At 38.3% G+C, this 15330-nt stretch overlaps 1 long non-coding RNA gene across 1 annotated transcript; it reads right to left on the bottom strand.

Annotated features, from left to right (window-relative positions):
• Nucleotides 1-10650: 10650 nt before the first annotated feature.
• LOC138891653 (uncharacterized) lies at nucleotides 10651-13258 on the bottom strand. The gene is made up of 2 exons (XR_011408015.1): nucleotides 12586-13258; nucleotides 10651-10841 (listed from the first exon to the last, which is right to left on the bottom strand). It is a non-coding gene; the product is annotated as an uncharacterized lncRNA (long non-coding RNA).
• Nucleotides 13259-15330: the final 2072 nt, after the last annotated feature.

Here is a 15330-nt window from a genome sequence, read left to right as displayed (position 1 = left end):
GCTTGCATTACTACCTAGATTATTAGCAGTTCATCCGGTATTCCATGTGTCTATGCTAGGAAAATATCACGGTGATCCGTCCCATGTGTTAGATTTTAGCTCAGTCCAATTGGACAAAGATTTGACTTATGAGGAGGAGCCGGTAGCTATTCTAGCCCAGCAGGTCTGATAGTTGAGATCTAAGAGTTATCCTTCAGTTCAGGTGCAATGGAGAGGTCAGCCGATTAAGGCAGCTACCTGGGAGTCCGAGTCGGACATACGGAGTAAATATTCACACCTTTTCACCAGCTCATGTACTTTTCTAATTCCGTTCGAGGATGAACGTTTATTTTAGAGGTGGAGAATGTGATGACCCAAAAGATCATCTTTAAATTTAATAATTATTTCTGTGTTCTGAGACCTCAAATAGCACCATTCATCTTTCCTCGACTTGCGTGCGCAGTCCGTATACTTTTTTTTCCGAAAAGTTTTATGTGAAAAATTGATTGAAATGTGAAATAGAGCCTTAAAACTCAATTGGGTTTACTTTGGTCAACAATTTGACAAACGGACCCGGATCAGTGTTTTTACATTGCTGGTAGGTCCGTATCGTGATTTGGGACTTGGGCGTATACCCGGAATTTAATTTGGAGGTCCTTAGCTCAAGTTATGGCCATTTGACGGAAACTAGAAATCTTAAGGCTAAATGTTTCCAAAGTTTGACCGCGGAGTTGACTTTATTAATATCAAACTCGGATTGAGATTTCAAAATTTTGAATAGCTCCATTATATCATTTATGACTCATGTGCCAAATTTGAAGTCATTCCGGATTCATTTAATATGTTTCGACATGAGTTTTATGAATTGAAACCCGAGTACGTCCGTATTATGTTACAGGACTTGTTGGTATATTTGAACGGGATCTTGAGTGGCTCGGTGAGTTTCGGGGTGAGTTTTGAGTGAGTCCAGGCATTTCGGCACTCTAATGTTGTTCTAGAACTTTTGGAACTGCGGGGGCACATTTTTGAGTGCTGAGGCAAAGGAAAAAGTGCGGACCGCACAATTTTTGCCCCCCGGGGGGGGGGGGGTTTCTATAGGTTCGATGGTCTGACTTTGGAAGCTTATATCTTTTAATCTATAAGGAATTTTGAGATGATTCAAAAATAAAAGTTGTAGCCCTTTGAACCTAGTTTCCAGAAAGATGTACAACTAATCATTTGGACATTTGTAGAGAATGTTATGGTCAAATTACTAAATGCTGGTAGTGCAGTCACCATAGAAGTGTGACCGCACAATTTCAACTGCGGCCGCAGAACTAAGGATGTGCGAACGCACAAAAATATGTGCGGTCAACACAATGAGAGGTCAGATTATGTACTATATAACCGAGAATTTGCATATTATTTCACATTTGGACTTTGGGAGCTCGGTTTGTGATGATGTTTTGTGGGTTTATCAAATAATTCATTGGGGTAAGTGTTCCTTATCCTATATTGATTATATTTCATGATTCCATACTCATTTATATCATGAATCCATGAATTTATGGAAGAAAAATCAGATTTTTATAAAATCTTCCAAAAATATAAAATTAAGATTTGAAGGTCAATCTGATGTCGGAATTTCATTATTTTTATATGGTTGAACTCGTATAGGAACGGGTGTTCAGATTTCATGAGTTATTTCTAGATTCGAGACGTGGGTCCCACTGTTGCCTTTTGAGATGAATTTCAGATTTTAATCCGGAAAATTGATAATTTCATATGAAATTGATTCCTACGATTTGTATTGATATATTGAATTGCTTATGACTAGAGTTGAGGATTTTGGACACAAATTCGCGAGGCAAAGGTTTATTGAAATCTTGAATTTGTTTGCAAAGCGAGGTAAGTGTCGTGGTTAACCTTTACTTGAGAGAGTAGGATTTATTTGTCTATTTGCTACGAGATTTAATGTGCGGGTACAACGTATATGTGAGGTAACGAGTACTTATGCGTTGTGGTTGAGTCAAAGCATGCCGGAGGAATTTTTTTCAGTTTGAATAATTGCTTTTTTAATTAAGATATTCCTACTTAAGTTTATTATTGATTATTTGATCATTATTCATGAAATTTTTATTGATTTAATTATTGTTGAATATGGTGAGAAAGAGTGTAAAAGCACAAAGGGTGATGCCGTGCCATTTTTATTATTTATACTATCATTGTCATGGTGAAAAAGAGTGTAAAAACACGAAGGGTGTTGCCGTGTCATTTGTGAGTGTAAAAGCACGAAGGGTGATGCCATGCCATTTTGAGAGAGTGTAAAAGCATGAAGGGTGATGCCGTGCCAAAAGAGAGTTAAGGCACAAAGGGTGATGCCGTGCCAATTATTATTCATTTATCAATTTATGGGAGGAATGAGAGTAAAAGCACGAAGGGTGGTGCCGTGCCATTTTCATAGTATCAGTTATTTATTTTATTGTTGAGGAATTAATTAGCTGCTAAGTGATACTTCTCCTGCTGAAATTATTATATCATTCCCCTTAATGTGTTCCCTTCCAAATTTATAAATTGTTACTTACGGTATTATTGTTGCTTTGTATTTGTATATGTATATACTTGTACAGGTTGTTTACGTATGTGTCCTGTCATAGCCTCGTCACTACTTCGTTGAGGTTAGGCTCGACACTTACGGAGTACATGGGGTCAGTTGTACTCATACTACACTATGCACTTCTTGTATAGATTTTGGAGTTGGTCCCAACAGCGTACCATGGACGTGCTCGGATTCAGCTACTCAGAGGAGACTTGAGGTATAACTGTACAACATTCGCAGTTCTGAAGTCCCCTTCTATCTTATCTTAGATGTGCATTATCTTTCAAACAGCTTGAGTTTTATTCAAACCTTTATTTGTATTATTCTAGTAGCTCGTGCACTTGTGACACCAGATTCGGGGAGGTATTGTGATGATTCAGTAGTTATGGTCTTCCACACTTTATTTCTGTAATTGACTTCTGTTTAATCATGACGTTGGCGATGCCAGGGTTGCCGAAGGTCGAATGGAGAGGTTCTCTAGATCAAGTTACCAGCAGGGTAATTTCTTATTTGAAAGCCCAACGTATGGTTGGGAAGGGGTGTTTGTCATATTTGGATTTTGTGAGAGTTGTACGAGACTTTCCGGATGTATTTTCTGCAGATTTGTCGGGTATGCCACCCGACAGAGATATTGATTTCGGTATTGACTTGGTGCCGGGCACTTAGCCATTTCTATTACTCCGTATCTTATGGCACCAGCTGAGTTGAAAGAATCGAAAGAGCAACTTCAAAAACTCCTTGAAAAGGGGTTTATTAGGCCTAGTGTGTCACCTTAGGGTGCATCAATTTTGTTTGTGAAAAACAAAGATGGTACTATGCGGGTGTGCATTGATTACAGACAATTAAACAAAGTTACAATCAAGAACAAATATCCTTTTCCGCGTATTGATGATTTATTTTACCAACTTCAGGGAGCGAGGGTATTTCCAAAATTGACTTGAGGTCGGGGTATCACCAGTTAAAAATTCGGGATTCGGATATTCTAAAAACGGCATTCAGGACTCGTTATGGCCACTATGAATTCCTAGTGATGTCTTTTGGGCTGACCAACGTCCCAGCAACATTTATGCACTTGATGAATAGCGTATTTCAGCCGCTTCTTAACTCATTTGTCGTGGAATTTATTGATGACATCCTGGTGTACTCACGTAGCCAGAAGGAGCATGCACAACACTTGGGTATTATATTGCAGAGGCTGAGAGAGGAGAAACTATATGCCAAATTCTCTAAGTGTGAATTCTGGCTTAGTTCGGTGGCATTCTTGGGACACATAGTGTTCAGTGAAGGGATTAAGGTGGATCCTAAGAAAATAGAAGAAGTTCAAAGTTGGCCCAGACCATCTTCAGTTACTGAGATTCGGAGTTTTCTCGGCTTGGCCAGTTATTATTGTCGCTTCGTGGAGGGTTTCTCGTCTATTGCATCGCCTTTGACTAAATTGACCCAGAAAGGTGCTCTGTTTAGGTGGTCGAATGAGTATGAAGAGAGCTTTCAGAAGCTCAAGATAGCTTTGACTACAGCCCCAGTATTGGTGTTGCCTACAGGTTCATGGTCTTATACCGTGTATTATGACGCATCGCGTATTGGTCTCGGCGCAGTGCTAATGCAAGACGGTAGGGTGATTGCCTTTGCGTCCAAACAATTAAAGGTACATGAGAAGAATTATCCGGTCCATGACCTTGAGTTAGTAGCTATTGTTCATGCCTTGAAGATTTGGCGGCATTATTTGTACGGTGTCCATTGTGAGGTTTATACCAATCACCAGAGTCTACAACATCTATTTAAACAAAAGGATCTTAATTCGCGGTAGCGGAAGTGGTTGGAGTTGCTTAAGGATTATGACATCACCATTCTCTATCATCCCGGAAAGGCTAATATGGTGGCCGATGCCTTGAGTCGTAAGGTAGAGAGTTTGGGCAGCTTACCATACTTACCGGTAGCAGAGAGGCCTTTAGCCTTAGATGTCCAGGCCTTGGCTAACCAGTTTGTTAGATTGGATGTTTCGGAGCCAAATTGAGTTTTGGCTTGTGTGGTTTCTCAGTCTTCTCTTTATGACCGTATCAGAGAACGTCAGTATGATGACCCTCATTTGCTTATCCTTAAGGACACAGTTCAACACGGTGATGCCAATAAAGTCATTATTGGGGATGACAGTGTATTACGGATGCATGGCAGGCTATGCGTGCCTAATGTAGATGGGTTGCGTGAGTTAATTCTCCCGGAAGCTCACAGTTCGGGGTACTCTATTCATCCAGGTGCCGCGGAGATGTATCAAGATTTGAGGCAGCACTATTGGTGGAGGCGAATGAAGAAAGATATACTTAGGTTTGTAGCTCGGTGTTTAAATTGTCAACAAGTAAAGTACGAGCATCAGAGACCGGGAGGATTGCTTTAGAGACTTGAAATTCCAGAGTGGAAATGGGAGCGTAATACCATGGATTTCATAGTTGGGCTTCCACAGACCTTGAGGAAGTTTGATGCTGTTTGGGTGATTGTGGATCGATTGACCAAATCCGCGCATTTTATTCCAGTTGGTACTAATTATTCTTCGGAGCGGTTGGATGAGATTTATATCTGCGATATTGTTCTCCTACATGGTGTGCTAGTGTCCATCATTTCAGATCGAGGCACGCAGTTTACATCACAGTTTTGGAGAGCAGTGCAACGATAATTGGGCACACAAGTTTAGTGTGTCATTGATTTTGGGGGTTCTTGGGATCAATTTCTGCCACTCGCAGAGTTTACTTATAATAACAGCTACCAATCGAACATTCAGATGGCTCTGTATGAGGCTTTATATGGGAGGCGGTGTCGGTCGCTGGTGGGTTGGTTTGAGCCGGGTGAGACTAGGCTATTGGGTACTGATTTGGTTCAGGATGCTTTGGAGAAGGTTAAATTGATTCAGGAGCTGCTTCGCATGGCGCAGTCTAGACAGAAGAGTTATGCTGACCGGAAGGTCCGTAATGTTGTTTTCATGGTTGAGGAGAAGGTTCTGCTCAAGATTTCATCCATGAAAGGTATATTGAGGTTCGGAAAGAAGGACAAGTTGAGCCCTTGGTATATTGGGCCTTTTGAGGTACTTAAGAAGATTGGAGAGATGGATTATGAACTTGATTTGCCACTTAGTCTATCAGGTGTTCATCCAGTGTTCTATGTATCCATGCTCCGAAAATATGTCGGGAATCCGTCTCATATTTTGGATTTCAGTACCGTGCAGCTCGACGGTAATTTGACGTATGATGTGGAGACAGTGACCATTTTAGACCGGCAGGTTCGGAAGATGAGGTCAAAGAACATAGCGTCAGTGAAGGTACAGTGGAGAGGCCAGCCAGTCAGAGAGGCTACTTGGGAGATTGAGCGGGAGATGCGGAGCAAATATCCACACTTATTTGAGGCTCCAGGTATAATTCTAAACCCGTTCGAGGACGAACGTTTGTTTAAGCGGGGGAGAAGGTAACGACCCGGCCGGTCATTTTGAGTATAACAACCCCGTTCCCCCAATTACTGCTCAATTTATGCTTTTCAATTGTTTTATGAATTACTGGGTTAGTTGGTTCGGGTCCGAAAGGATTTCGGAGTGAAATGAGACACTTAGTCTCATAATTGAAAACTTAAGTTAGAAAATTTGACCGGATGTTGACTTATGTGTAAACGACCTTGGATTTGAATTCTGATAATTCCAATAGCTACGTATGGTGATTTTGGACTTAGGAGCGTGTCCGAAAAATTATTTGGAGGTCCGTAGTGGAATTAGGCTTGAAATGGCGAAAGTCAAATTTTTGGAAAGTTTGATCGGGGGTTGACTTTTTGATATCGTGGTCGGAATCCAATTCTGGAAATTTGAATAGGTTCGTTATGTCATTTATGACTTGTGTGCGAAATTTGAGGTCAATCGGACGTGATTTGATAGGTCCCAGCGTCGTTTGTAGAAATTGAAAGTTTCAAAGTTCATTAGGCTTGAATCTATGTGTGATTCGTGTTTTTAGTATTGTTTGATGTGATTTGAAGACTTGAGTAAGTTCGTATGAGTTTTTAGGACTTGTTGGTATATTTGGTTGAGGTCCCGAGGGCCTCGGGTGAGTTTCGGGTGGTTAACGGATCAAATTCGGACTTCGAAGAAGAAGCTTAAGTTTCTGCATTTTGGTGCAATCGCACCTGCGGAATTTTGGCTCGCAGGTGCGAGCACGCAGAAGTGCAATAGGCATCGCAGGTGTGCAAGGTCCGCAAAAGCGGACGAAAACTCGCAAAAGCGAGCTCGCAGGTGCGAGCTGGGATGCACAGATGCTGAAGGAATTTCGCAGGTGCGGACTCGCACCTGCGCGTGGGGAATCACAGAAGTGATAGTTGGCGCAGAAGCGGGAGAAAATCTGCAGAAGCAGAAATCCCTGGACAGTACAAAAACAGAGGGGTTCCGAGCTCTTGCCATTTTTGGGAATTTCAAGCTCGGGCTGGGCTATTTTGAGTGAGGTTTTCACGAGAATTCTTGAGGTAAGTCCCTTGTGATAATTTTTACTCCATAATATTGAATTATCATCGAATAATTTTACTAGATTACATGTTTTTGAGGTGTAAATCGGGGATTTGAACTTAGGGATTTGAAAATAAGATTTGAAGATTTTGAGGTCGAGTTGATGTCGGATTTTGGTAAAATTGATATGGTTAGACTCGTGGTTGAATGTGCTTTCGGATTTTGTAACTTTTGTCGGGTTCCGAGATGTGGGTCCCATGGGCGATGTTTTAGGTAATTTTCGAATTTTGTTGGAAAATTAGTATTTCCTTATGGAATTAATTTCAATAAATTTTATTGACTGAATCGAATTATTTGTGGCTAGATTCGAGGCGTTTGGAGGCTAATTCACGAGGCAAAGGCATAGAGGAATAAATAATTACACGATTTGAGGTAAGTAACAGTTCTAAATTTGGTTTTGAGGTGACGCACATGCTAGGCGACGGGCGTGTGGGCGTGCACCATAGGAATTGTGACTTGGTCAAATTCTATGGAACTGTGTAGTTGAATAATCTGTTGATATCCGTACTTTCTCTATGTGTTAGAGAAAATTGAGCGGAGACTCATATTAAAAATCATTCTTAGACATATGCTGTTATTATTGGTACCCGCTGGGGTCATTTTTGTGGTTGAATTATATGTTCAAATTGTAATATCACACTCAATCATGTTCATTCATTTTATATCATATCTCAGTCTCTGTTGCTATTTATTGATACATCATATTATCATTTTTGGGCTGATTTTCATGACATCTTGAGCTCGAGAGACTGGAGAGGTAGATGACTGAGTGAGGTCGAGGGCCTAATTGTGAGGATATTTATGGGATCGATCTGCGCGCTATAGCATGTTTCATTGTTATATTCCATGATTGGCTTGATATAGCGCTTGGGCTGAAGGAGCCCCTCCGGAGTCTGTACACACCCCCAGTGAGCACAGATACCTACTGAGTGCGAGTGCAGAGTGACGAGTGCTGAGTGATTGTGAGGAATGAGTGATTGTGAGCAAAGAGTGACTGTAAGGTTGGAGTGAATGAGAGGACTGAGTGGTTGTTACTCTGAAAGGATGCATTGATTTCATTATTGCTGCATTTCAGCTGTCATATATCACTATTTTTGAAATTTCGAAAAAAATATTATTCTCTGTTTCAGTCAAATTTGATATGAAATTACTGTAGAGTTTTAAATGTTGAGCTTGAAAGCATGCCTACCCTTTTATGTTAGAAAGTACTGTATTTGGACTTAGCTGAGAAGCTCGTCACTACTTTCAGTTCCTTAATTATTATTGTTACCTGTTGAGTTGGTTGTACTCATACTACACCCTGCACTTCGTGTGTAGATTCAGGTGATTCCGAATACAAGGGGTGTTGATTATTTCACATTATTGATTTTCCGGAGATTTAGAGGTAGCTGCCATGTTTCGCAGACCTTGTCTCTCCTTCCCTATCCTCTTGTTTATTGTATTTGGTCTCAGATCATTATAGACCGTGTTTTCCAGACTTATAATGTATAGATGCTCATGAATTCAGTGACACCGGGTTTTGGGAGTGTTTGTATCGGTATTAGCGAGATTTTTGGATTGTGTTTAAACATTACATTTTCAAACTTAAAGGAAATCGTGGGTTATTGATGGTGTCAGCTTGCCTAGTATTGAGATAGGCGCCCTCACGACAGGTTAGGATTTTAGGTCGTAATACTTCGATTTCAGCTATCTTCTATCTTTTGCTCCACGTGTCACTTTTTCATGCGATCATTTAATATAACGTATTTTACCCTATATAGTTTTTCCTACAATAAAATCAGGAGCGCTCCATGCATGCATCCACTATGCATGTTGGCTTCCCTATCCATTTCTTTTGTTGGTTTCTTTCTCTTTTTGTCATTTAATGTAAATTAGTGGTTCATCCCTATGAGCTATCCATTACCTTTTCATCATTTAGCAAAATTCTACAATTTATAATTGATCCAAAGAATGAGACCAAACAATACAATCAAATTATTATGTGTAGTCCATGTGCCAATGAGAAATAATGCCAAGTTAATAGAGCCAAAATTTCATTGATAGCAACCTCTTAAGAATGGGGGTGCATTTTCTATTATTGATTGAAATAACTTTTTGTTAAACAAAAATAAAAAATGAATTTATTTAAGAAGATTCATCGTCATATTTTTAACTAACTTAGTGGATATATTAATTAGGTGCTTATAACAATAGAAAAATATTCAAGATTTGTTAACACGTGAAATTTGTTTTTGAAGCTGCAAATCATTCGTACTATGAAGAATCTAAGGGACAAAAGATTGCTCTACTGCATATATATATATATATATATATATATATATATATATATATATATATATATAATTTTTGGATTTAAGTACGTAGAATTTAAACTCTTAGTTTTTTATTCTCCTCTCTTTTCTATATATTTTGTTAATATGCCTAAATGATGCATGCCTCTAGCATACCTAGAGCTTTTTTTTTTTTAACAACAAAAGCATGCAATCCAGTTCGGAGCTAGCGTGTGAGATTCGGATTCGGGAGAATCCAGTAGCTTTGATCTAAATTTTGTATTTGTTTTAAAAAAATTATTAAATATGTATAAATTATCAATTTAAAACCCAGTAACTTAAACGGACTATTATTCGGAACCCATAAACTTCAAATTCTGACTCCGGCTACGCACACAATCATTTTTCTAATTTCTTTTTATATAGTACTAAATATACCAAGAATGATTTAGTATTTATTATTTGAATTTTTCAAATTTATAACTTATAAGAACAAAGAGGGTCGTACTCTCCACTTTTCTTTCATTATTTCAAGCTCGTAATTGTTGCGTTATATATAGTTTTAGGGGTCATTTGATTTGAATACGGCTTATGCTGGGATAAGTTATGATGGGATAAGCTATGCTGTGATTAGTTATGCTGGGATTAGTTATCCTGGTATTATTTTTTATCCATTGTTTGAATGACAATCGCATAATTTTTACGAATAAGGTATAAGTTATCCCGATACTAATTACCCACCCTCTACAAGGTATAAGTTATTCCGGTACTAATTTTAATCACGGGATAACTTATACCAGATTTGCTAACCAAATAAAGTATTAAGGTGGTATTAAATTTTTATATCAGCACTATACCTTCTTATACCTCATACCAAACGACCCCTTAGTAACTACGGTCGATTTTGATTTAGTCTCATGGATTTATATTCAGGGGAAGTAGCCAGTAAAGCTGTTATTTAGGGATTAGCCAATACTTATTTTATCCTAAAAATTTAAATTAAAAATCTTAATTTCAGGATAATTCAGGATATTTACGTCTTAAGAAATTGAACTTAAAAATTCAGGACATATTGACTAATTCCTAAATAGCAATCATTTAAAGTGGCTGCATGGTGTCATTTCTACTTTATATTCGGCATTAACTAGTTGTCACGACCCAAAATCCCACCTCAGGTGTCATGATGGCACTTAGTCTCTAAGACTAGGTAAGCCGATTTCAATTTCATTTCAAGCCTTTTTTTAAAAAATAGATAATTAGCGAAAATAACTATAACAATCTCCCAAGACTGGTAATACTGAGTCATGAACTCTAGCTGAATATTTGTAATGATCTCAAGTATCAAATATATAATACTGTTCGAATAAGAGTTGACAGTACAATAAAATAGAAAGACTCCAAGGGACTGCGACGACCAAACAGCTCTACCTTGAAACCTTACGATCAACACACTAACTCTTCCCGAGTCTGATATCTCCAATACCTGGCTCTGCACAAAAATGTGCAGAAGTGTAGTATGAGTACACCACAGTCAGTATCCAGTAAGTATCAAGACTAACCTTGATGGAGTAGTGATGAGGTACAGTCAAGACACTCACTAATCTAGTAACATGTGCAATATAGTATACAAAAATAATAAAAAATAAATGGCAGTGATAGCAACAACAATCAACTAGTGATGTAAACAGCAAGGGAGCAAGAACATCATAATTAGTACTCAAACGAATAAGAAACACAAGTACAACCAATTAAACAAGTCCTTCAAATATAAATCTTTCACATATAATTCTTTCGAATAAATACCTTCCGAATATATTTCTTTCGAATAAATATCCTTTGAATATAAAACTCTTTCAAATAAAAATCTTGCAAATATACTCCTTTCAAATAAATATCTTTTGAATATAAAACTCTTTCAAATAAATATCTTTCGAATATACTTCTTTCAAATAAATATCTTTTGAATATAATTCCTTCGAATAAAAGTTACTTTGTGACACCTCGTTTCATAATCATAAAATACGGGTCTGAGCCCGCTTTTATATTTTCACTGCACCTCGTGCCCATATTTCTGTCAACACCGAACGGACAACTCACGTGCCAATAATAAAAGTTATTATATTTCCCTGGCACCTCGTGCCCACATTTCATATCACATCTTCACGGACAGTTCACATGCCAATAACATAATCCGCCCGGCAATAGCCATAGGCTCACAATTTCAACATGAATCAGACTATTATCAAGTTACCAATAACAAGACAAGTTGCACAAGAGATACAAATAAACACCAGGAAAAATCATAACGTCATATAAAAATCACCAATAAAATAATCGCACATCATCATGTATCATCCCTGACAATAGCCACCCTTATCTCTGCTATAGCCACCCGTATCACTCCATAATAATAGCCACCTTTTTTCCTCCGCCCTGACAATATCAATAGCCACCCTTATCGCTCCTATAGCCACCTATATCGCTCCTATTAATAGCCACCCTTATCACTCCGTCCAAACAATATCCCAATACACATAACCACAGTGAAATGTCACTCTTATACCCACAAATTGTCAACAGTGGAATGCCACCCTTATGTCCTCAAAATAATAACTCAAATTACATAACAATTTACACGAAATATTATCACGACAACACAATACATCAATTCATATCACAATTTGCCCGTAGGCCAATACCAATTCTAAAGACACAACAAATTCACTTAAATTCACACTAAGTAGCCCAAGGCCCCACACAATGTACATAAAACCTCAAAATAATAACAGAGATGGAAAAATAATTCAGTATAGGGCAACGCCTTCATTAATCCAAATTTTTGATAATTATATTAACGCCTCAATTTAAACTTATTTAGTTAATTATTTGCAGATGGAGAATCCATTATATAATTATTTTCAGGAAATATCAAATCAACAAACTCACAAAATTCACATAAATATTAATGTGATAATCACACCAAATTATTATATAATAATAAATTCGACAAACAAGGATTGAGGCATGGCAAATAGAGGATTTAAGAAATGCCAACAATTGTCCAATTTACTACACAAAAATGCCTAAGACTTTAACCCAATAAATTTTGCACATATAAGCCCGAGTACGTACTCGTCAACTCGTGTACACAGCTTTTCACATTTTACAAATGGAACATAAGACCCGATGCCTAAGGGGTAATTCCCCCACTCAAGGTTAGGCAAGATACTTACCTCAAACCTATCTCAATCAATCAATAAGAAGACCTTTGCCTCGATTTTTCCAACTCCGATCGGCTCGAATCTTGAATGAACAATGGAATTTTAATTTCTGACTGGCTTTCGTTAGACAAGGAACCTCGAACCGGAGTGAATCAAACGGCGACCTCGATGGTAATCTCGAACTCGACTTTGGAGCTGCTATTTTCGTGAGAAAGCTATTTTTTTCCTGCATTTTCGGCTGATTTTGGTGGTTGTTCGGCAGCTTTTTATGATAGTTTTGAGTTGAAGAAAATGGTGTCATTTCAGCAGATTTTGGGATTGAATTTGAGAGGCTATTTTTCGGCTGGTTTTGCTGGGATTTTGGAGTGTAAACAGGGCTGTTTTTGGATGTATTTTCAGGTGTTTTTGGATGGTTTTGAGCCAGGATTTCACGGCTAATTTTTTTTGGGACTGATTTTCGTGGTTTTAGGGACTGTTTTAGGTGTCAATTTCAGGTCTGTTTCCTTGGTTTTCTACGGTGGCTAAAGATGGCTTTATTAGAGTTTTGGGGGTTGGTTAACGATGGAGAAGGAGGTGAAGCCTATGGATCTTTCATGGTTAAAAATGGAGGAAACAATATGGTATTTTTGGAAAGCTGTTTGGCTGCGCCGGAACTACTATGAGGAAGAAAATGTAGGCGGCTTTCTCTTTTTCTTAGCTCCTAGGGTCTGTTTTCTACCGATGCCCTGCTCGTTCCCCAAGTCCAATATCATTCCGGATCCAATCCGAATCACACCCGGGGCCCTCGGGACCCCACCCGAATATACCAACAAGTCCTAAAATATCATACGAATTTAGTCGAGCCTTCAATTAACATCAAACAACGCTAAAAACACGAATTACGCATCGATTCAAGCCTAATGAACTTTAAAACTTTAAACTTTTACATCCGATGCCCAAACCTACCAAATCAAGTCCGATTGACCTCAAAGTTACAAGTCATAATTGACATTACGAACCTACTTCAACTTTCGGAATCAAAATCCGACCCCGATATCAAAATATTCACTCCCAGTCAAACTTTCCAAAACTCCTCCAATTTTCCAATTTTCGCCATTTGACGCCAAAATCAACTACGGATTTTCAAATAAATATTCGGACACACTCCCAAGTCCAAAATCACCATACGGAGGTATTAAAACCATCAAAATTACATTCCGGAGTCGTTTACTTAAAAGTCAACTCTCTGGTCAACTCTTTTCTTTTAAGCTTCTTAAATAAGAATTGATATTGCGAAGCTTCTCGAGACCTTAAGTTGCTGAACGTGGCATAAATTCTTAAAACGACAAGTCGGGTCGTTACATTCTCTCCCTCTTAAAATATACGTTCATCCTCGAACGTGCCAAGAATTATTCTGAGGATATTAAATTACTGAGTGTATCCTTACACGCATACTCGCGGATGATTCTACATCCCCGCTATTTAACATGGGTCCGACAACACCATCTTAGCTGAGATTATTCTTTTTTACCCTCATTTATAAACTTTAAAGCCAATTTCTTACACTCCAATTAATTTCAAAAGGCCTGATTTTTCATATTAGCACACTGTGTTAGTCTCAACCGGCGGTAGCAATTTTGTACCTACACACACATTATACGTATGCCCATAATCACATCTCTGGTCATAATAATTGTTCATAATTAATTCCAGCATCCTCAATTAATCTTATATTAACCAAAATCTCGTTTCAAATTTTTTATAACACTGACAACAACACGCGAGGCATAAAGACCTCATAATTATTTACCCGAATTAACGAGTCACATTTAACGCCACCTGGGCACTCATCTCGTAGGCTAAAACTCAATATTTACAGCACGAATATGGCTAAATTTGCACAGAAAATACATACAAAATTATCAAATAAGCCTAACAGGCATGACTCCCTATTAGTACTATAGTACAAATTTAATTTCACAAGGGAGAATTTAAACACATAAATTTTCATCACAAGGATCTCATCCTTATATAACTTCCACCGCGGCTTGTAGTCCGGTTTGAAAATTTCACATCATATTAAAATACGAGGATCTCGTCCTCAGCTCTGTATCACAAGTAATATGCACATCGTGCCAATCGAAATCCTTCCATTTCTTTTTCTTCTTTTAATAAATTTCCGATAAACAATTTCACAACACATAATGAACTCCCATACCGGTAGGGCATATAATTCATAAAATTGTAATCAATTATCCCGAAATTACATCAAAACCCACTGTAGTAAGTAATAGAAAGTTACTTTTGGATTCATAGCCCTCAATAGTGTACAAAACAAAATAATAGACACGACTATCGCAATAAAATCTCCCAACAGGGGTAAACACATAAGTAGGTTGCAGAATTACGAAGCTCACCCATAAGTGGAGCATAATAGGAGGACTCGCATCGATACTCAGAACCGAATCAAACTACGGAAAATATTCCATTATAACGAATCAAGATCGTACCAGTAACAACAACATCTGGTGTATCAGCCTCAGCCAATTCATAGCAATTATACCAACGAGCTGGGCCTCCCCCTCTAGGGCGCCCTCTATCCGCCTGTCCTCTACCCCTAACTGGCTGTGCATGTGGGGTAGTAACTGGAATAGATCCTGTAGCCTGAGTGTTATGATGAAATTTACCTCTCCCAAGTCTGGGACAATGTCTCATGATGTTCCTAGTATCACCACAGTCATAACAACCCCTCTGAGGTCGCAGATGTTCGTACTGAGT

Source organism: Nicotiana tomentosiformis, chromosome 5 (assembly GCF_000390325.3).
Source record: "Nicotiana tomentosiformis chromosome 5, ASM39032v3, whole genome shotgun sequence".
Taxonomy (NCBI): Eukaryota; Viridiplantae; Streptophyta; class Magnoliopsida; order Solanales; family Solanaceae; genus Nicotiana; species Nicotiana tomentosiformis.
This window is presented reverse-complemented; position numbering and strand designations above follow the sequence as displayed.